Source organism: Rhyacophila brunnea, unplaced genomic scaffold (assembly GCF_057557595.1).
Source record: "Rhyacophila brunnea isolate RB1 unplaced genomic scaffold, BYU_Rbru_1.0 scaffold_5, whole genome shotgun sequence".
Taxonomy (NCBI): Eukaryota; Metazoa; Arthropoda; class Insecta; order Trichoptera; family Rhyacophilidae; genus Rhyacophila; species Rhyacophila brunnea.
Window position 1 is genome coordinate 33,825,286 of NW_028233170.1, and position 25,495 is coordinate 33,850,780.

A 25,495-nucleotide genomic window follows, 5' to 3' on the forward strand; every position below is an offset into this window, starting at 1 on the left:
AGCAAGTATTTTAATAAAAAATCGAGCAAGTATTTTATTAAAAAGGTGAGAACTATTTAATATGAACAGCAAGTAAAAAATGATTATTGGTAAGTATTATAATATAACAATGGAAGTATTTAAATTAGGATAGGGAATTATTTAAATAATTTCCGGGAATTATTTAAATAATTAATGGTAAGTATAAATATCAATTTGTCAGTATAAAATCTATTTTGGACAGATTTTTTCTTTTACAGAAATAACTTATTTAGTAGCTTCCTTATTATTTTAAATTTAGTAGGATAGTATTGTTCTTTCTATCAGGCTCTCCAGAACAGATTGTACTATTAGAATGGTATTTCTCTATTATTTCATCCCTTACGCCCATTTAGTGTAGCAGCATTTGTGTATCTATAAAATGGCTCAATGATGCAATGCGAGTCTCCTGAGCAAGCTTCTAGTGCCTTTAAGATACTATTTTATTTTAACTATCAGCTGTAACTTAACTTAACTGCACCTTCCGAACCATCAGTTGTAGGTAGCTGTTAGGCATACACTCTTGATCTAAGCGCACTTCAAAGATATATGTAACCTTACCTTATGAGATTCAAACCCTTAATCTCTACTTCATTACGGAGTTAAATAAATTGTAGTGTCTATTATATACATTTTCAACTTTGCAATAATAACTAGACATACTTCAGACTTGTATAGTGCTTATTACATATTATTTTCAGTATCAGAGTTAAATAATAAGACAGACTTCAGTTGTTTACAATAATAATCAATGGTAACAAACATATGACAGAATAAGACGTTTCCTTCAATGATATATCAATTACATACAACCTATTACTAAAGACGACCGATGTCGATCAATGTGAATGATTGATAATGATAATCTAGAATACACACCCAGTCAAACGATAACATAAAAATCTTTTCCTTCAATTACGTACAACCTATTACTAAAAACGTTCATGAAATTCATAAAAGAAAACATAAAATTTGTGTTGTTTTTACTATTATATTATTTAATGCAAGTCTACATATAAATAACACAACATTTTAGGATTATCGGAAAACATTCCGATAATCGCAACTTTTGACAGCTCGATTTTTTTATTCGTTCGTTGATCAGTATCAGAGCATAGACAAATCGGACGAATTATTAATTGTCCTCGGACTTTTGGCTCGCCAATGGCAATACGTTTCACGGTCTTGTTTACATTACACACTGTAATAAATTAACAATATTAAATTATTATCTGATTCGGCATTTACACTAATAGTAAAAATAATAATATACATATTATATAAATAATTAAGATACTTACTTAAATTAGTAATTTTAAAAGACGTTGAAAAAAACCTTTTTTGTAGTGATGAGTAAAAAACATGTAAAATATAAAAAATCCACAAACCCTAACTAATTAATTTAGCATACAATTTTAATTGAGATAAATTTAATATCATACTATTAATTATTGTTGTACCCAAACTGAGATTCATTTTTTTTATAAAATTAGACAATAATAGGTAATAAAAATGTACTTAGTTTAAAAAAATGATTTCTGTAATATTTGTAGTACCTACCTAGAGAACCTATATTTTTGATCAATTATTAATTTAATCTTTGAGGTTATTCGCATTTATTTTGTGAAATGTCCATCTAGCTCTTTTTTCTGCACCTCTGCGACTTCTTATTTGATCTTCTTTTAATAATAAGATAATCATAAATAGTTTGCTCTTACCGATATTCATGAATGCATAGACTAATATACTTTATATGCGATAATGGTAACCCTAAAATGCCGTGCGCCCCATTGAATGTTTTTTACTTTTCATACTATCAAAATAATAATGGATATTGATTTTATCTATTGGCCCATGTCATTTAAATAATGTATATTTATTTTTACTACTGATTTTTGAATATTATTTCTTGCTGTACCATTATTTTACATTCAACATTAAAACTGGCGGGCTTATACCGATACTTTGAAATAAATACTTACCATTCATTTAAATTCTGACAGTTGTTATTTAAAAACTTTTCAGAATTGTCTAAATACTTGCTTCAAAAATGCACGCCAAATAATAATAATATATGGGTAGGTACTACGTAATTAGCATGAAATTTAAAAAAAATCAGGGGGGCGGTATTTTAATACTTTTTATGAACGGCATTTTGCCTAAAGACGTCACTGATCCTGATTATTTATATTATGACATAAAATCCTTTATTGGATTTTTTTTTGTGTGCATTTTTCACAAAATCCTTTTGGTAGAATGCTGCTTTGTATGCGTCATATAAAAAGTCACCGTTATTTATTTATCAGCCAATTACTTAATTGTAAATACGAGAGAAAAACATTTTTCGGAATCATTTTCAAAAGGTAGACTAATTCACTAATTTTAGCGCCAATTTTCATAATTCTTAATTTAAAAAAACGTATATTATAATGTTAATAATAAAATACATATAATTTAGAAAGAATTTAAACAATACTTATGTTGAATTGATTTAAGACAAGATTACATATCGCCCACCCGTTGATATAAAAAAATAACATGACATCTTAATTAATAACTAATAAGGCATTGAATTGTTTAAAATTTAAATAAATGGAAGATATTTTTTTGATAATTTATGTCCCAGGTATTTTTTGTTCAACATTTAAGTTGGATATTGTATGCAAAATGATTATTGAATTTTTAGCGAATTCGCAATTGAAATGCTGCCACCCACTGCGTTATTTTTAATAATAAAATGATAATGTGATTTGTATTCACGAGAGGTCACCGCCTCGACGATTTGCAATAATTTTGTAAACTGAAAACAGAAGTATTTTTTTTAAATCTCAAACTGCAAGGTCGAAAGTTGCGTGAGTTATTATTACAGGTATAAATATTTATTGTAGCTAATTATTTATTTTGTTACCAATTGAGGATCTACCAGACATAATTATTGTATTACATATTATTTATTATGAAGGACAATATTTAACTAAACTCATTAAGTTTGACAGGCGATATTGATGTCATCAGACGTTCGAAACCTCTATTAACTAACGCTCATATATAATCACTAACGCATGCAATTTTCATACAGTTTATATGGGACGTTCGCACACATTAACGTCGAACGTCTTTTCGATACTACTGAAATTTGGTGTTACACCCAACACTACCTTACTGCGCCCTCTTCTTGCTTTAATTCCAGTGATGAACACTTGGCATTGAGTGGTTACCATTGTTATGCATGCTCACCTACCAGTTGGTGCGGCCTTCCGTATGTGCCATTACTTATGCTTTATTTTAATAGATGCAGCGATAACTATGTTATTGGTTAGTATCATCAGCGGTACAGGATATTGGCCACCTCCAGGGAATATCTCTACTTTTATGTGTATGTCCTGAAATGTGTATGGAAAGGGAAAAGATTCTCAATTCGGTCCAACCAGCTGTTGGACCCATCGGGAAGTCCGAATTAGTAGCCATAAAGATCAACTTTATTGTTTTTTTTAAATATAATTGACGGCGTCTTACCAGTGACGTCCCTAGACAAAATGCCGCCCCTAGGCAGTGCTATAATGCCACCCCATTTTTGTATACAATATATTTTATCATCCGTGTTCGTGTAGTTTCTGGACGTCGAAAGGAAGCGAAAGTAAACTAGGCATCGCAAACCCGACAAAAAAATACAGTCCTGTTAAACCCTTTATGTTGATTAATGCATTTTGTTTCCAACCAGTGAACTGATTTTTTTAAAGGAAAGATATTTTCCTTATTATGTACTCAGTTTAGGTAGCTATTTCTATATATACCAAATGATTCTCCTCGATTTGCCGCCCTTCGAGTAAATGCCGCCCCCAAGCGATGCTCAATCTGCCTACCCCCACGGGACATCACTGCGTCTTACTACGGACGTGAAGATCTTTTCACATAGTCTTGTCTGTCGTATTGTATTAGCTTTGTTTGTTTTGAATAATATATATTTTTATTAATTCGAGTAATTTATTTATTATGCTCCTCTCTCCTATGGGTTTGTTAGAATCAGTCAAATCATACTTAAGTGCGTGATGACCTTAGGCTTTAGCATCTGCTCAAGACAGTCCCAGGCGTAAAAAACTTCTGATGCTTCATATCAAACGTAGGGCTTCGTGATACGCTCAATTAAAACCGAGCGTGGTGCGGCACGGGTCTATGTTTATGTAGTACCTACAGTTCATCCACTTCCGCTTATGTCTCCGGCTCCCTCTCGCTTTGATATTTCATCATATTTATCAATATTAGGATTCCCCATTAAGGTTTGCGTAAATGATTGCTAATGGTTGCGCGAAATCTCTTCAAACACTTTATTCTTATCTTTTTCATCTGTTTATAATTACCACGTCAACACGCGAGGTTGCGTTGCCAACAATGATAGTAATTGGGCATTTTCGCCAAAGTTTGTACATGTTTGAAATTTGGGTAATATTATTTTTTCACTCAAATTAACCATTTTTATATAGCTAGCAGATTCCTTGTTCTATTGCTGAATTGGTGATAGCAATTTTTCAGCAAAATATTGATTAATACAATATTTATATCATTTTTATTATGAAATTGGGCATAATAAGTTTCCGTTCCGTGACTACGAAACTTAGCTTTTAAAACATGAATGAAACACTTTTTATCACTTAAAAGAGCTCTATTAGATTAAAAAAACCATACACTTCAAAATAAAACTACAAATAGTCAAAAAATATTATTGAATTTTAATTCTTGGGCACATTTCGTTCCCCTCCGTTACCCTATGTCTATAATGGCAGAGCATTTTTCCTTTAGTATTTGAAAAAACCAATCAATGTTCGTTCTGCTATTTTTTTAAAGACAATAATCACTTTTACTAAATTTTATTGGAAAAATAAATAAGTTTCGTTATTTAATAATCAAATGAAAAATAGTTAACGTTCAACTTTTTTGGGGACATTTTCGGAATGGAACGAAATGGTAACGGAGTGTAATTTGTAAAGCTTAAGTTACATGTTACCATAAAAACAAATTTTTGTTTTATGAAATTTATTTGAATTTTTTGATAGACAGATAAATATTCAACGTGCGTCAAAATAACAAAACAAATCAAACTTAATCACTAAAATAGATATATTTTATAATAAATTTCACAATACTTGTAAAATAAGGTAGGTAATAATTTTGACACACTATACATTACCATAACTTTATTTGGCATTTATATTATTTGTAACTCAGATAAAAAATATTTTTAAGCAAATTAACAATATATGAAAAAAAAATCAGCAAGGGATTCAGACGCGAGTTCCTAGCGCGGCACGGAGTATATAACTTTTACGAAAATAATTATAGTCAAACTCGGTTATTACGATCTCGGACATAGCGAGATCTCGGATGTAATAACGAAACATTTGTTGACAATTGGTTTATGATTTTCGCCATACATTTAATTTTTTCACTGTTATAACGAGCAACTTATCGGATATACCGAGCTAAAATACTGTTAATGTGTCGACCGTTTTAAAACATTTCGACCCTAAGCAATAAAATCCGATTGGACAGGATGCCGCCGGGGTCGGATTACGTTTATGACACTAGTAAAGTGTCTAAGTACCTACCTTATTGGTGTTTCACCGACAATAATAAAAAAGTATCCACGCATATGGTTGAAAAATCCAAGGTTTGTGAAGTCCGTAGGTACCTACCAGCGTTAATTACAATAAACAACTTCTTTTGTAGTTTATGAATGCCATGCTCGTTTCGGGGATTTTTACGATGGTTTCCAAATTTTTTATTTTCGACTTTTTGTGTAATGTGACATGCTCATTTAAAAATACCTATTCTCTGATATAACGAGTAACGCTTATAACAAGCAAATTCAGTCGGTCCCATCTTCCTCGTAATAACCAAGTTCGACTGTATGTTGTCTTGAAATTTAATTGTATTCATCAACATAAAATGTAGCTATACAGGTTGATTGTAATCAAGACGTACTTTTCTGACATTTCGTGAATACCTACAGTTCTAGGTATTAAATCTAATCGAGTACACATTTCTGTTAAACGTGACAAAAAAATACTTTTTCATACATTTTTATAAATTTCTATGCCTAAAATGTATGGAGAAGTTTTAAAATTTTGGTGGCGTATAACAGAAAGAGTATGACAGAGCCAGTGCCTGTCTCGCAATTATTTCAGTCTGGTGTTTTTTCTTTTCCTTCTGTTGTTTTTTTTTATCTCCATACTTTTATGTGCGCTATTTTTGCGTATTCAGATATATCACATACTTTTTTAATCTTTATTATATTATTATATTATAGTCAGGTTATTTTCTATATTTTTTAATGAAAATATTTTTGTTTTTCATACGAACAGACAAAATAAATTTTTATAATCTATGAAGAACTAAACACACACTGTAAACCCAACTTTATGCATGCCATTTCGTTACTTTTACATTCCACATATACGTTACCACCAATATAGTTTCGGAATGGAAGTAACGGATTCTGTTTCAGAAGTGTTTGAAGCCAAAATTTAGCTTAGTTTTATTGTTAAACCTGCGATATGTTTTATTATATCTGTAGTATGAAAGATAAGCTCCATATGTGTAGTATGTGAAATAGAAATATGTGTTTTCTTACCTTATAAATCGTGGTAACAGTAGTGGAACTTCTTAAATGACCAACCCAGAAAGCAACCTGTTCCGATAGCGATACCGACACACACCAACAATTTAAAGTGTACATGGCGATCAGTGTTATACAAAAATGTTGCTACATTAAAAAAAAACATATTTATAGTGAAAATTTTTCGCCTTCATGCTAAAATCGTGGTAACGGAATGTGGAGTTCCACTTTTTCAAATATCCTGGGACACACTTTAAACGTGATTTTTTTTCAATATTGGTACAAATTTACGAAAAAACTATATATTTTCCAAAAATATATAATGTAAGCTTTTGAAAACACTACGAATTTAATTTTACACACTCAAAATTAATGACGAAATTAGACTTTGTTTATTTGAATTTATGGGTGGGACATGGTAAAAACGCACTACCTTTCGATCTAAATAATCAATTAAAAATATATACAGGTCAGATAGTTGTATTTAACTGATTGAATAGAGTAAATTAATAAATTTGCATGTTAAAAGTACATAACTTTCCAACATTTTATAATATAATAACTATGAAAAAATCAATCAAAGTCATGGGACATGCCAAAAACGCAATGTACAAACTTTGGCGAAAATGCCCAATTACATAAATTTTGGAGTCACGGAAACCTTCTTTCCATTTACTTGAAACAAATACTCTTATTCACTTATATTCCATGTACGTACAATCCAATGTAGATCCTGGCCACTGGATCAGACTGGATCAAAAAAATACACATACACCAAGAGTAGAGAACCTGCGACATTGGAAGTCATTGGAGTGAGTTATCCGCCTACCAAAAGCACCAGCGTGATAATTGGAAGCATACAATGTCGATTTTTTTTTTTTGATAATTAATTATGCAACATTTTTACAAGGGTGTCTCCAAACCTGCCAGCACCATAGACCTTTACGTGCCCATAACCACAAATGTTTGAGAGTAGGTTTCACAGAAATGCTCTAATTTTTAGTATTTGGTGTGTATGGCAATTTAATGTTTTGTTGTATTTGAAAATAAATAATAAAATAGCCCACGATGATCAAGCAGCTTAATGGTTGGCTTATAATGTCGTGGGTCTCAGGTTCGAATCCTGGGTCTGGAAAATACACATATTGTTTTTCAATTTGTGTTTTGAGTCAGAGTATGGACCTAAAAGGTTGAGCAAGTGGTTAACATCCATTTCTCGTAAAAAAATCTGTTAATATACTTCCTCCACTCTATGGAGGCCCATAATATGATCCTCTCTGGATCGCACATGGTGAAGTACTTAAGTAAGTTAGTAATAAAATAGATAAGTAGGTACGTACTTAAAAAAATTGCTGGCAACTTTTATAATAATAATAATAATAAAAATAAAAGGGAACTGCATTATAAGGCTACTTAATGGCGACACTTTTCCTAGGGACATCACTGCATAATGCCAGTCAATATTTCCCAGTTCAATCATCATAAAATCAATTTTCTTGGACAAGTAGGTGGTAAAATGTAATCGCCATTACTAACAATGAAAATGATTAAAGGCTTTTAGGACGCTGAAAACAATTTCTAGAGATTGCTTAATGCCGCAGAGATAATCGACAATGAGTGTGAATTTTCACAGCGAATTTATTTTTCTGTTTTTACTTCTTCACTCAAATGATTTAATACCACTCACTACTTACGTATATATTTATATAGGCACCAATAGCTATCGTTGATAAAAGCTGAGTTGCAGCAGAAAATCATTTTGATATTTTTTGGCTAAATTAATAATTATTCATGTATTCTCTAATATTACTGATTCACCCTCTTCATTGTTATTTCTTTTGTTTTACGTGTTGCGTTGTAAAACACCAATAAGTTTTTCAAATCATCCAAAAAATCCTAGGCCCTTACTATTTAGCATGTGCGCCCATTAACGCCATAACATGTGGTATGTATGTATGCCAGTGGCGAGGGATGGAGGTAGTCTGTTAAGATTCGAAATAAATAGTTCAAGCTAAACTATGTCGGTCATACTTATTTGTTTTAATTGAACTAGGAATACAATTTTCAGATTGTGTTGGTTAGTTTTTAAATTTCAATTAAACCCTGCCTAAAAAAACCATAATATTTTAGGTATGCTTTCTTTGGGCGATCCAACAAAAATAGTGCACATTTTTTCATTCACACTTATTTGTCTTCATTGAATTAAGAAAACATATTATGGGTGGTGTTGGTTAGTTTTTTTAAAATTCAGTAAGCTCTTTTTGTGAACGGCCGGTACGGGACGCCGGCCACACCCAAAAATCAGTTTTTCTTTCACTTTTATTGAACTTTTATTAACATTAATTTCCAAAATTCAGTGTCTACAATTTGAAGGGATGCAGAGCAGATGAGTGCCCTATTATTTTTATTTATAATGTTTTTTGTAGAAAAGCATGTCTTCGCATAAAAAAGATCACCGAGTCTCCTTAATAATTTAATGTCTCTGTAATTATTATACTTGTCAAAATAAATTCTATGTTTTTAAGACTATAATAAACAATTATTGTTATCTCTAAATCTAGTGTTTTCTTTATTTATATGGTATTTCATTATGTACACACTTAAGAAGCACTTGGCGCCCTTTTTATCAGTCAATTTTATCATACACCTACAAGTCTCTTTTATACGTAGTTCTCTTAGTCCATTTTAATTCCTTTTTTATTATATTCTATAGATGCTAGTTCTCTGATAATCGCATACATTTGTCAGCGCGATCTCATGGCCCTGAATAATTCAATTATCCGATTTTACTATTTACGCTTAAATCTAATCATGCTCTACCTTTAACTTGCAATTTCTCCAATTTATATTTTTATTCACACATTCTCTCCTCTATGTTATTCACATATTTATAATCCATTTAATCGCATATTACAATATCTAAACTTATGTATGGTTTAATGGCTTATAATTTTAAATATTTTATAGATAAACGAATATTGTTTGACTATTATCTACTATGGCTTGGATTAAGCCGGATTTAATTGAATTTAAAAAACTAACAAACACTATCTACACATTGTAGTCTTAATTCAATGAAAACAGATAAGTTCGACTGACAAAATTTAGTGTGCACTATTTATGTCGAATTTTAACAGCCTATCTCCACTCTTCGCTACTGTACGCATTTATACCCAACGCAGTCATACCGCTTCGATTGGCTTCTACATTTTCTACGGTGAAAGGGTTAACAGGCGAGTGAGGATTCTGACGCACCGTTCGGTGGCGCATCTAGGCACATTGTAAAATGAGAAGAAGAAATGGATGGACAATCGTATTTAATAGCTATTAAAGTGTCGCGAATTTGAATGTGTCTGCTGCTACAAAGCATTATACTTGCATACTGCATATCATTGGAAGCATTTTTCTTTCAGTATAAGTCATTGATGTAACACGCCCACCCAAAAGGTATATAACAAGTAAGAACATACTGTGAAATGTGTATTTTCATCTGTTTCGTAAGTACAGATTTCATATTTTTCAATATAGTATTGCTAATTATTTCACTTCTCATTCGGCATACCTATGGATACGTCTCTTTTTTATCATGTTAAGTCTTCAATGGCTTCAGATTTCAGAAGTTAGATTAATGCAATTTTCCATAAACCTTACAATCTTGTGTAAATTAAATCGGTATAATATGATTTGATTTTCATATCGCCGCACTTGCAAGCTTTATTGTCGTTCTCAGTATATTGATGCATTGAGGGCTTTTCATGTTCGGTACTCAAGACTGGCTCCGGCGGATAGACGATCATCTGACCTTACTCATTCTTCGAAACCCCCAGATTTAAAATTCGCTTCCCTTGCGACAGTCAGTCCACTTAAATTCAATTTAAAACTAATACACAGCAACTAGTTCTTCAGTCATATTTCTTCGTTTCGATGCATTCGTGCAATTTGTCAATTAATACTTATCTCTCATTTGTTGAGAATAGGATTTCAATTAGACGACTATCAACTTTTCTGAAACAATGCACAAGTAAGACAGCGAACAATCACATTGTTAAAAAGAGAAGTTCTTTCATAGCTTGTACTATTTTCTTTGTCAGGTGTAGAAATAAAATGGAAATTAAATAAACCGTAGATACCGATAGAATAATTATACGCCTTTTTAATTGACGATTATGCAAGTGTAGTTGAGATATTATGTATAAATATGTAGGTATATATTTTGGAAATAACTATAATAGACATTAGAAAACAAATCGTCTTCTTATTGTGCCATCCCTAGCGGAGGTCGGCCACCATCAAGGCAATCTTATCTTTGTCGTCTGCTACCGGAACAGTTCAGTGAAGCTGCACTCGTACCAATTACGGAGGTTCTTAAGCCACAAAATGCGGCGCCGTCCTCTGCTACGCTTCCCATTGATCTTTCCTTGAATGACAAGTTGGGGAATACTGTATTTTTGTCCTTTCATAATGTGGCCGAGGTACTGTAGTTTCCTGGTTTTGATACTACGTAGAACTTCTCGGTCCTTCCCCGTTCGATTGAGAACTTCAACATTTGTCACCCGGTCAGTCCAAGGAATTTTGAGGATGCGCCTATACAGCCACATCTCGAAAGTCTCCGTGACATCTCTTGGTTTAGCGTCTATGCTTCCATACCATAGAAAAGAATTGAGAGAACATAACAACGTACCATACGCAGTCTCAGACCTAAGTTAAGATCTCGAATGCTAAGGAGGCGTCTCATTTTGAGAAAGGCGCTCCTTGCGATCTCAATTCTAGTTTTTATTGCCTGAGACTGGTCCCATTTCTCATTGACCTATTTACCTAAATATTTATAATGGGTCACACGTTCGATTGGTTCGCTGTTAATGACAAAATTTGTGTTGGTGTCTGGTGTCGCTATTTTTGATACTAGTAATAGTTTTGTTTTCTTGAGGTTCATTTTTAAACCATAAGAATTACTGACCTCATTAACCTTTTCTACCAGTTGATGTAAACTATTTAAAATATCAGCAATCAGCACAGTATCATCGGCATATCGTATATTGTTAATATGTTTGCCATTAACCAAAATACCCACCGATTCACCTTGTAAGGCTTCCTTGAAAATAGCTTCTGGGTACATGTTAAATAGCAGAGGTGACAAATGACAATATACACCCTGTCTTACACCGCGACGAATTTTTACCTCTCCACTGATTTCGTTTTCGATCTTGATATTCGCTGTTTGATTCCAATATAAGTTAGCTATCAGTTGAATGTCTCTTACATCGATGCCTTTTTCCTGTCAGAGTTCGAGAAGTTTAGGATGCCTAACAGTATTGAATGCTTTCTCGTAATCGATGAAACACATATAAACATCTGTTCGATATAGTTCACTGATATTATTGACGGATGACCTCGATGGCTTTTGCTTGTTCGTTGTGTTTTAGGCATATTTGATTTCCATTTTTTTGCACACAGAATTACTTTATTTAAAGGAAATAATAATGTCAAGATAATGAATATTTATGCATATATAAATATTTTAGCTATAAAACCCTACCATCCTGTAATGAAATGCGCGAAGCTTTAGGAATTAAATTCATATTTTTCACATTGTCGGCGAAAGTTGTATGTAACGGTATTCACAGGCCACTAAAATATCTGCTAAATAGGTAGGTAGTACTTATCTTGGCAGTCAATTTAATTATATAAGAGTTTTCACACACGTTATATAAAATGCATGCAATGCTCATAAAGTACAAAGAATAATGGCTTATGGATAACCAATGTGTTTCCATATTATCAGACACCTGCGTGTTCAATTAGTGCCGTAGGGTAAACTACACTCACATAAACTAATGGAATCTTTAATTTCAATCCAAGTGTTAAATTAACTGCGATTAGTACAACAAATCAAAACGTTCCAGTTTAAATCGTTTATAGAAAAAATCAATTAAGCATTTTGGAGAATAGTGATTTGATTATTCGCTTAGACAACGTAAGAATAAATACTATTAATTCGTTTTGACACGCGTAGCATAAACAAATTACAAAAAAGTAAATCGTACTGATTTAGATCTTTTATTTTTTTACTTTTTATTTAAATTTGTTGACATGGTATTAATTATTATGGATAGAGATAGTGAAAATTTGATTTGTAAAGAATAGATTCTTTTATAGTATTATGAATTATGACACAGAAGGCTAATCTAAAATTCTAAAGAGTAGAGATATTTATATTGTTGGTATAAAGATTGTAATGTAGAAACAGCTGAAAATTTATACATTACCAACATTTTTGAGATCATGAAGATTTTACCCTAGGGGCGGCATGGTATATGAAAGTATGGTGAAGCCGTCAAGTATGGCGAAAAAGTATGGTGAAACAGGTTGGCAATCAATTTGCGGCAAAATTTCCACGTTAACATTATTTTATATGGGTACGTTATAATGACAAAAGTAAATCCTCCGTGATGCCCTGCATTTTTTTTTATCGCGTCGCCATTTCTCGTGAGTTATCGGCTGTTGTCGGCATGCTTCATTCAGTTCTATGAGGAAGCCAAATCGTTGCCTATCTATACTTTTAATACATCTATGATTTTACCTTTTAAAAATAAGCAATTGCAATATTCTACCAACTGCCGGTTCTAAAGACGAAAAGTGTTGTTTAATTTAATAAAACGCATTTTTTTGTAGTGCTTATTCCACTTTTAATCAATAAATTAGGACCGGTTTCATCCGCCTCAGAGGGAGATTTTCTACTGAATACATTTTTTTTAAAACAATATTTATCAAACAAAATCCAAAACGACAGAAATAATATAACAATAGGTACATAAATTATCCGTCAAATAATACCTTCCCAATAACAAATTAATTTAAAATTAATGAGGTTGGACCTTAATATTTCATACTACTAAACAAAGGGCTTTAAACAAACTATTTTAAAATATTAACCAAACACAAAATATGAAACAATTAAATATATTGTTTTTAAAAATAAATGTATTCAGTTGAAAATGTCCTTCTGAGGCGGACGAAACCGGTCCGGATTTATTGATTAAAGTGGAATAAGTACTACAAAAAAATTGCGTTTTATTAAATTAAACAACAATACAACGCAGTCCACCATGAATTGACAGTTAACAAAATAAAATAAACGAAAAGTTTTAGTAGAAAATGGGCATCACTGTAAAAGATTCAACATATTATTATTAATGTTACTTGGATTAAAATGTTCCAGAGAGAGCTCGCTATCCGAATCAGAATGGCTGGAGCAACATTCAACTCGATGCGAAATATCTAGGTTTTACGGATGTACTGGAAAGTGCTCTATTCAGTGGGTTTAATGTGGAAGTCAGTGGGACCTGCTAGGTTTATAAATAAAACATATTATGGATATCTTTTTTAAAATGGACACTTCCACCCAAGCCATTTTCTTGTGTGCGCGCCCGCTAGACAATCTTCGATTAGGTTCAATAGAATTCGTCAGCTGAATGCTGAACTATTCTAACTGACATTTGAAATAAGCAGGGAGTCCTTTGAAACAATCTAGGTACCTACTTAGATTATTTATACTTGTATAGATAAGCGTTAAATAGTTTTTAGTACGACTAATGATGAAAATAACAGTAGGGTGAAGGTAGGCTGTTAAGATCCGCCATAAATAGTGCACATTAAAATTTGTTAGTCTTTTTAAGTATTTGTTTTTATAATTTACAGATGGTATTAGTTAGTTTTTAAAAATTAATTAAACCCTATCTAAATCAAACCATAAGTTTTGGAATATTATGTTGGGCGATACGACAAAATTGTGCACACTTTTTCATTCATACTTATTTGTTTTCGTTGGATTAAGAATATAATGTATTACACATATTGCTGGTTCATTTTTTTTTAAATTTATTAAGCCCTGCCTAAAAAAACTATAATAGGTAAAAATATTATTTTATCTATAAAATATTCAATGTTATGTATGATTTAATGGCATATAGATGGCAGATAGACGAGTATTTTTTTACTATCATCTATTATGGCTTAGTTTTTGCAGGGTTTAATTGAATTTTAAAAACTAACCTACAAATCTCTAAATTATTGTAGTCTTATTTCAATGAAAATAAATACGTGTGACTGACAAAGTTTAGTGTACACTATTTATGGCGGATCTTAACAGCCTACCTACACCCTTCGCCACTGAAAAATAATAATACATAAATGTGGCTATATAAATAATAAATATGTTTCAAAGAACACTTATATATTTCAAATTTGAGTTAGAATAATTATTTTTGTTCAACTGATAAATTGTGGAACAGGAACTCTATTTTAGATAGTCAGAATAACCGTAATTAATGTGAAGTTATCCATAATGTTGTTCAATTGCCTACGAGGAGTAGAACAAGCTAGATTAATTATCAAATTATTATATACCTATGTTATTTTTTGCGCGGTTTATAATAGCTCGCTTCGAGCTTTAACAATAATATCTATCTCCTTTCGCTTTCGAGAATCTTTATCGTTGACAGCTAACTCCCATTCATATTTGATTACAATTATTCGATATAAATGTATAATTTCTTTTGTGCAATTCTATCTGAATGACAGCGGGACTTAATTTTTTCTATTAATAATTGAGCACTTTCTATTTCTAACACCTCTCATTTCATGCACTGCGTATAACTTGATTGTATCCAATTAATAACAGGTCATAAATTAATATTACTCGAGTTTTTTTTTATTCAAATCAGATCTATTTTTTGTTTATTCGATCTATATATAATCACATATGAACGCATATTTATGGTGAAGTTATATTTCATTTCGGTCATAAATAAACCGGTTATGCTTATGTTATATTTTTATGGCTAAAAATAAAATTGTAGGTATTTTGATATTATACTATGACTGATAATTAAGATTACCATAGGGCATAATCTCTCTCATTAAGTGTAGTCTCTATTGATACAATGAAAATTTTATTGGCGCCCCCCAATAAACATTAAATAATTAACACTTACATACATGCAACTATCGATACTTGGGCCCGTTTCAGACGGGACACCGGTGTCGCGCTCGATATAATATAGGAGGCCTTTGTATTCGAACAGAGGGGTCTTTGTATTATGTTTATGAACGCCCCAGAGCTTAGAGTCAACGCGTGTCCGATACACTTTTCCGTCGGCCGCTACATTCTCAAGCCGCCGATACACTAGTTTTTATTACCGCAGCTATTTTTATGTTCTAATTTATAACGCGAAATAATGCGTTAACTCATTAGCTCTGGGGCATTCATAAACATAATACAAAGGCCCCTTTATTCTTATACAAAGGCCTCCTATATTATGCGACACCGGTGTCCCGTCTGAAACGGACCTTATAGTCTTAATATATCGTATAAGAAGCAACAACAAGGTTGAACAAAATATGGAAAAACAGTGTCATATCAAAATGAACCAAGTAAAATCTCTGGTCTTCTACACTTTTCATTATGGTGCTAAGACTGGACCATAAAGTATGTGTTGAATACGTATTCTACGGAGTATATGGACGGTAATGGACGGACTTTAATCTCCGTTCTGTAAGAAATAAAAATTAAATACCTACCGGCTTTTTAAAATATGTCTCCACTCTCCAGAGAGTCCAGCGGTTCTTTGGTCAGATAGTCAGAAAAGAATAATATGGTAATTTGAAAAGGTTTATCGGACTCATCTAGAGTCGATGTGTGAGACGGAGGTCATTCATCAACTCGAACTTTGAATACTGGGGAAATGCAAAAATCGCTAGACAGATATGATTAGGATATTTTAAAGGACTCAACATCTTCAGATCAATAAATAACATAAAAACAGTATTGCCAACAATGGATTTGTTTGTCTATAATATATATTTTTTAATCATTTCTCTTCTTTAATCTCTCATTGAAGAGACCATTCACCGAAAAGAAGAAAATACTTTCCTTATCAAATTATTACGGTATGGTCAGCTGGTTTTACCGTCATCATCATCGTTCTCTTTATCACCCAAGGTTAATCAAATGCTAAATGAAAATCTTCCCATAATTATTCTATTATTACATTTACCGAATTTTTCCAAATTCATTCTTTATTTATATTATTAGTATCTTACCAATATGAAAATATAATTCCGATAATGTAGAAGAGGGCAATGATGTTGGTGGGTTTGCATAACTTTCTGGCATTTCCTATTTCTAAACTATTTTTTTATTCAACGAATAAATCACAGGATTTAATATCATTCTTTATTGAACATACTCGTACATAACAAAAACCGACTGCCAAAAAATAACGCAATTTAGAAAACGCTTCAGAGAAAATTGTAAAAAACCACTAGTTAAATTCGTCGCAATTAGCTAGGACATACATAGCATAGTTAGTAGAGCACGTGAGATCGACTCCCAGGGGCGCGGGTTCGATTCCCGCTGGGTCTCCTATTTTTCTAGTAATTATATATTTCTCTGAGGGTCTTGTGTTGTGTATGAATAAATTTTCGTCAAAATGGAGTTACAATTATTTGGAAGTTGTTTATTGTCTATATTTTTAGAATACTGCTTAAAAATATATTTATATTAATCCTATGAAACCGGGTCTGTACGCAGAAAAATATCAAAATAAGTAATTATGTATGTCTTAAATTTTACAACTATTTATCTCACAGAACAGAACAAAATAGAATTCAGAATTATATTCCAATACACTACATTTTGAAGCAGGGTTTTGAGTGTGTGAGTGTCCTACGAAAATGAAACACACAGTATAGATGTGCAATAGTGTGTGTTAACCTTCAAATACGCCAATATTGAACGAGTGCATAAACCGAGAGCAGTTGTCAGTGTTGTCAGACGAAGGAATGATGCATTCTTCACACGTGTTTAAGTTTATCCCATATTCTCCCACACTCGGTTGCCAATTACTCCACACCCGTTAGGTATTTCAGATCTTATAATTCTGTGTTCCCTGATTTATTTTCTAATTACAATATAATATTGGATGCGTTATGTATACTATTTAAGATGCTAGAATTCTTCTTACTGTGCCATCCCCTAGCGGAGGTCGGCCACCATCAATGCGGTCTTATCTTTGTCGTCTGCTACCCGGAACAGTTCAGTGGAGCTGCACTCGTACCAATCACGGAGGTTCTTAAGCCACGAAATGCGGCGCCGTCCTCTGCTACGCTTCCCATTGATCTTTCCTTGAATAACAAGTTGGGGAATGCTGTATTTTTGTCCTCTCATAATGTGGCCGAGGCACTGTAGTTTCCTGGTTTTGATACTACGTAGAACTTCTCGGTCCTTCCCCATTCGATTGAGAACTTCAACATTTGTCACCCGGTCAGTCCAAGGAATTTTGAGGATGCGCCTATACAGCCACATAAAGCTTCAAGCCTCCGTGCCATCTCTTGGTTTAGCGTCCATACTTCCATACCATAGAAAAGAATTGAGAGAACATAACAACGTACCATACGCAGTCTCAGACCTAAGTTAAGATCTCGATTGCTAAGGAGGCGTCTCAGTTTGAGAAAGGCGCTCCTTGTGATCTCAATTCTAGTTTTTATTTCCTGAGACTGGTCCCATTTTTCATTGACTGTATATCTAAATATTTATAATGGGTCACACGTTCGATTGGTTCGCTGTTAATGACACAATTTGTGTTGGTGTCTGGTGTCGCTATTTTTGATACTAGTAATAGTTTTGTTTTCTTGAGGTTCATTTTTAAACCATAAGAATTACTGAATGCTAGAATAGGTAGTCAATTTATTACAGAAAAACTTGTGGTGTTATGAGAGTTTGCTTCAATAATATTCTTGGTCAGGTAACGCTATGTTGTTATAGGTCCATACGTATGTCATATTAATCAAAAGATAATTTCCGCAGCACCGCGATATAACTATTTAACTTGCATGTTCATAAAGGCTAGGGTTATTAAAATGGAAAACAATATGAAATGAATATTCATCAATCACGATGGTAATTTTGTATTGTATTTATACATTACATGGCGCTGTGTACTGGAATTTATAGCTGAAATTAATAATAATTTGTCATGCACATAATTATATTATCATAAAAAGATTTTTATGGATTCCTCGCCGCGAGAACCTGAAGTATTGGATGTGAAATGTAGATGCAAGGTAAACTACTTACGTATTTACTATCAAAGCTAAGCTCTGTGCAAATCGGTGCAACATTTCATGCAATATATTATTATTTATACATATATTATATTATAGAGCATTGTGTTATAATATTATTATATTCTGTAGTTTAAAGATTAGGCAATATTTATATTTGGTATTTATTTTTTTTATTTTTAATGCCACGTATTTTTCCAACTTAGTATTGACCTATGTATCCCTGATAACTGTCTTAGAAATCGAGAGAATCAGTTGTTTGTTCTACCTAGGTGCAGAATTAACCTGCCATTGCCAATTGGGAGGGCAATAACTCTATTCAACCAAATAACTTCGGATATTGACATATTCCGCATACGTGAAGATAAGTATTGTAGGTGGGCAGTGTTTATAAATTCTTAAAATAGGGTCTACTTAGCTCATTCGGTGTACTTCCTTGCATCCAATTTATAATTTTTGTATTTACATTTTCTACTGTTTAAAACTTAATACCTACTGATATATTTCTAATAAACCATTTATTTTATTCAACGAATAATTCACAAGATTTTGAGAATGTTACATTCCATATATTGAACATATAAGTATAACTTGAAAACACCCACTAGAAAAAGTCATATTTGAAAAAATACGATTCTCGACGAGATTTGAACCCGTTAAACCGATTAATTGTTACAATAAGTTAACCGTCTGAATTGTCATAAATTCATAATTCTCAATACTTACATAAATTTCAGAAACTACCCTCGACAGCCGCCGATAGCAACCTTGTGTATAGAATAGATGCGCAGGTATCGATACGTTTCCTTTCGATCTGACATGATACACTGGTTGAATACAACAACATAATAATATGTATTATAGATTTTACCCAGCCAACGGGACTTGAACCTTGCTCCCTGTCTCATCAGAACTACGCGACACGTTTTCTTACAGTGGGTGATAATTTGATAGGATATTATTAAACAAATATAAAATATTCAAGATTTGAATAGTTGTTATTTTAGACCAAGCCTTTTTTACATCAAGCATCAATAATATTAATTTACGTAGGTATGTAGACATTATTTGCAATTTTGCGAATAATAATATAAATATTATGCCATATTGCACAACTTGTGTATAACTTTAGGTATGCCTAGTTCAGACCAACAAATATCTGCCCGCAAACAAATAAACATTATCTAAAAACTGTTAAATATTTGTATAAAAACGATTTGCTAACATTTCAAATGTACTTATACGAATAGTCATGTTATTTTGTACTCTACCGGGGATGGTAAAATTAATATGTATATGTACACGTCCTAGTAAGACAAGCAGGAAACTGGGCTTATTTAGTATATGTATAAGTACATATTTTCAACCGGAAGGAGCGACATTGTGGTTTTGTGAAATGTTTTTTTGATTCAAGCGCACAAAACTTAGAATATCAACAATACATTTAATATGACAGAAATATTTTCAGATGTCGACAAGCGGTGAGTTTTAAACAAAATATAATTGTCCACGTGTAATGTGCATTAAATTTATGTAGTGACGAAAGCTTTGACAGCATTGTACCTATTTACCTATATGTTTGCGGGTATATTATGTAAATTGCTTTGGACTAGACCAGCGATACTCAACCTGCGGCCCTTTAAGCTTTTATGTGCGCCCCGAAACACAAATATCATCAGGAATTTCGTATATCTTGAGATTCGTTTCAACTATGACGCACAGATAGTGACACCCGAAGAGGATTGTCATTATGGTCCACATCAGATCTGGTATAAGAGTGTTGCTATTGCACACGATTAATTTAAAAAACACGCATAATTTTTAAAATCTCAAAAATGTTTTGTAAAAAAGGGGGGGTTTCATGATTTTTTTCGTCACACCAGTAGTGATGCGGCTCGCGTTACTTTACAAATATATGTATTTGGCCCGAAGTAAAAAAAAAGGTTGAGTTTCATTGGACTAGACTAGACAATATTTTGGCCGTCTGGAATACTATTAGGTCAAAAATATTTTCCCTCTTTATCCAAAACCACAAAAATTCTTCGACCACAATAATGTGGTCATGGCAGAGATATCACAGGGGGCGGCCGCCTCTGAGATATTGTTGGACATACTTTGTGAGAAGCCTTCCATCCCCACCATCCACACCAAAAATAACTGTGGACAGGGTAACTATGTAACCTTACGTTAAAGTCTCCTTGGGTACGGGTATAAAATAACTTGACCCGTATTCAATTTCAGAAGTTGCTCAGGCTTGTAATGTGAGAGTCAACATAAAAAGATATCTTAATACACAGAATTAAATAGTTGTCTTGAGAGAAAATATTCCATGTATGTTGTAGAATATGTCAAGCTACTTCAGTTATATCAATTATGTACTTAACACATTTTGTTTGTGATTTTGATGCTACCTAAGCCTCATGACATAATAATCTGGAAACCAAAGACGAGCTTTTGAATAATATCAGTAATCTACGGATACATAAATATTTGAAACATAAATCTATGTTGAATTATATTGAATAATTAAAATAATAATTTTAATTGCATAAAATCTACATCACAATATTATATTTTTGGAAAAGCAAGTAGTTATTACATTTTCGGACAAGTATTTTCTACAATGAGTTTTAGAAAGAACCATTTTTCTTTTCGGCAGACTGATGATTCGTTGAATTGCAATTCGAATTTTCACCTCTGTTTTAAAAATGGATAAATAACAAATATTTTTTTATTCAACGAATAATCTACAAGATTTAAGATTGTAACAATTTTTATTGAACATACCTACATAATTTGAAAACATCGACAAGTCAACCAAAAAAGCGAGACACAAAAGAAAATTTAAAATAGCAAAAAAGTCGCTAGTCTAACTTCAACAACATTTAACATTTAAAAATGTGTATGATGACAGTTAATCGCTAAAAAATATACTGAATATAATTAAAATAAAATAAACTGAATTATATTAAATCTATGCTGAATACCCTTAGTTTTACCTCGAACATCATTTGGAAAACGCTACTGTAGAGTGTCACACTGTCTTTAACTTTAGCGATATGTAAGACGGGGGTGGGGGGGTGTCGCCAAAAATCCATGCCGGGGACTCGCTTCAGGATGTGAGGTCCAAGGTAGAAGCAGACAATGATACATGAACTGTATTTTAAATTTATTTTTTTATATTTTTTTGGAGTTTCTTCATTAAAGTGTTTTTAAAGTTTGAAATAATAAAACAATTATTTTACACTCTTCATTTTCTCTTATAGATTTGCGGACCTGTTATTAAACCTAAAAGTTGAATGATCCCCATATGTCTAAAAAGGCCCACAGTGCTGCGACTTTTTGCGATTGATACTAGAATCCCGTTAATCTATAATTTCATTATGCTTATGAAATCGTTAGTTAACGGGTACGTAGATTTATAGTCGAGTATAATATACTTAATAAAAATTACTTATGAAGTCAAGTCAAGGCATATTGCATTTCCTGTCGATATGCTTGCTGACCTTACGGAATGCATCTACGGAACCTGAGAAATTGAAAATAAAATTAATACAAGTAGGTATGATGTAATAACTGTATAGCAAGCAATATAATATTAGTATCTAATATGAACTTAGTTATGTACACACGGAAGTTGTATGATAGTTTGGTTGTCGGCAACAATCTGTATGTGAAATAGATGTAAAGAAGGCATATTGTCATATATCAGTAGCGAATACTTTTTCATTCATACTTATTTGTTTTCGTTGGATTAAGAATATTATATTATTGTTGGTTATTTTTTTAAATTCATTAGGCCCTGCCTGAACCAAACTATAATAGATAATAAATATTATTCTATCTATAAAATATTCAAAGTTATGTATGATTTAATTGCATAATTTTTGATATTTTATAGATAGACAAGTATTTTTCTACTATTATCTAATTATGGCTTCGTTTACGGATTGTTTAATTAATTTAAAAAACTAACCAACACCATCTGTAGTCTTATTTCAATGAAAACAAATATGCATGACTGACAATGTTTAGTGTGCACCATTTATGGCGGATCTTAACAGCCGATCTCCACCCTTCGCCACTATCATATATATATAAACATTTCGACACACCCAAACATATATTGGACTAATGTAGCGTATTTGTTTCACAATGGTTTACCTCCACTTAACTAGTGCATCCAGAAAATGGTCAAGGGGAGGCATTTAATTTTAAAAAGTAATTCACAAGCACGTAAAAAGCAGTGACGTCCCTAGGAAAAGTGCCACCCTTATGCACTTAGAATGCCGCCCTCTTTCATTTTTAATCTCAAATTGTATGCAAAAATGTGTCCACCTTCCCATTAAATTATGATAAACAGACAAATGTGACAAATCCAACAAAAATCTTGAAAAAATATATAAGTACATATCTACGGAGGTCTGAGGCGCAAAACTGCTATAAACATGCATAAATTAAACATAATTTGATATAACAAAATACATTGTTTTTAAAACCATACATATCGACGATAGGCTTCATAATATATATTATATTGATCTATGGTGAAATATTACAGAATAGGAGATCGGTTTAATGGAACCGAACCCATTTATTGGAATCAAACCTTTAAAAAATGGGGGTACTAACAGCTCTGATTAATAAATCGATTTTGGGAAATCACTTCAACACAATGATTTTAAGAATAAACCCACCTAAACCCCACTGTAAAGATTTTCAAGTGTATAAGACACTCGAAGAAAAATGTCAAGTTTCTACGAAATTCTTAATGAATGAAAAATCTTGGAATTTAGAATACTTGAATGAAATGTCAATATTGAATAGCAAAAAACCACATTTTTGTATAGTAAAGCCAAATTTAAATATGTACATTAAAAAAATTAAAGGGGACTCGTCAAACTGCATAATACTGTATTCTATAATGCTATTCATGGAATCGATTAAATTATGAATCACGACAAATTTGCATAATTATATTATTGATATATTTTTGTTAGCGTGTCGGTAAACAATTTAATTTGACACCCGATCAGTGATTATTAAAAATACTAGTCGATAAAATGCTTATAATTTTATTTAAGTATTTGAATTTAAAACAGTTATACTTACCTCGCTTTACCGTAAGCGTGGCATATGGGTGGACTCTATACTGTATATATATAGTAAACCATTATTTAACGTTTACGTTGACTGCATCAATAATTTAAATATGATAATTATTTATTAACCATACTATACAATTAGAACCATAAAAATTAATATATTTCTTAGTATTTAAATTTGTTGCTCTTGAGCAAATAGTGATAATTTCAATGGAATCTATGTTTTATTTCGATAGTATTGTACGTAATTAAAAATTATGAAAAACGAGTGGCGACATCTGCTGGTAAAATAAAGAAAATATCCGCAATTCCTTAGCACATTTCAAATACCTGATCAATCTCTTGCAAAGGGAGATAACGTCGTTTTATTGTTCAAAAATTTGTACTTATGCCACGTCTTATTAACATATTAAAATCTCACACAATTTTATATTATCTGTGAGTTATAAAAATGTATTAAATATGTAGCGTTTGGTTATCAAGGGCGATAACATAATATTACAATGTTATAAGAAATGTCAAAACATGACTAAGGTCAATGGCACATCAAAACTAGAACATACACAGCTAAAACCAATGTATGTTGCATAATCTAGAAATGAGGGCACTCGGTGCATCACGAACAAGAACCTCAGGGATCACATAAAAATCCACTCAGAATTTAGCTCCGAGAAATTTGAGGATGTGGTCAGAACGTCAGAAAGGAAAAAAAACGAAAACAATTCTAGAATGTACACGTAGAAACGATGGGCAAAATTAGAACCATACACATTGTGTTGCACTGAAGACTGCTATTCTAAATATTTCACATATATCGCTGTATGTATTCAGCCAGCTTAATTGTTACAATAAGTTAACCGTCTGAACTGTCAGAAAGTGCTATCTTTTAACAGCCCCTTTCTTGGCTGTGTTAAATTTTAGAGCGAAATAGAGTACGTCAATATTATATATTGAGAATTGAGATGCAAGATCGTACTGTTTTGAAAAACAATATCGTCACGGGAGCCGCCGCCTTAATTTATAGTTCCCTGCGAACTGTCAAATATCGAATGGCTAGTAGCCGCTGGTAGTAACCTAATAAATATTTGTTTTACGACACACTGCAATCGCAATGACATGACTAATATAATTGTGGGTTATATTGAAATTTTTGACGTTTCAGAACATTTTTTTTGGGTTCGACATGCCTACCAACCCAAATTTTCGCCGTATTACAAATTTGCCGATTATTGAAAATAACCGCTGATAGCCGTCGATAACCGCCTTGTGTATGAATGCCTTCCGAGTTAATTTGGACCAATGAAAATAACGGAGAAGTGCTAAATTGCTAACTGTTAAGAATAGCTGCGACCACCGTCCTCTCTGTAAACGTTTCCAAGGATACTTGGGACATAACGTTACAAAAACCTAAAGCATCTAAATAAAAAGACTTAACTGTTTCTTAACTAAACAATTGTTTATCTAATTAAATTAAGTACAAACTGCATACGTCTTCGAAAGGCAGTCCTAACCAATGCTCTTAATATAAGATTTATTAGTTGTAATAAGACAACCGACTCTTTTGAAGCCAAACGAAAGTTATACAGAGATTTGTTTAATTTGTAGAAGAAAGTATCGTTTTAACACCATTTAAGTA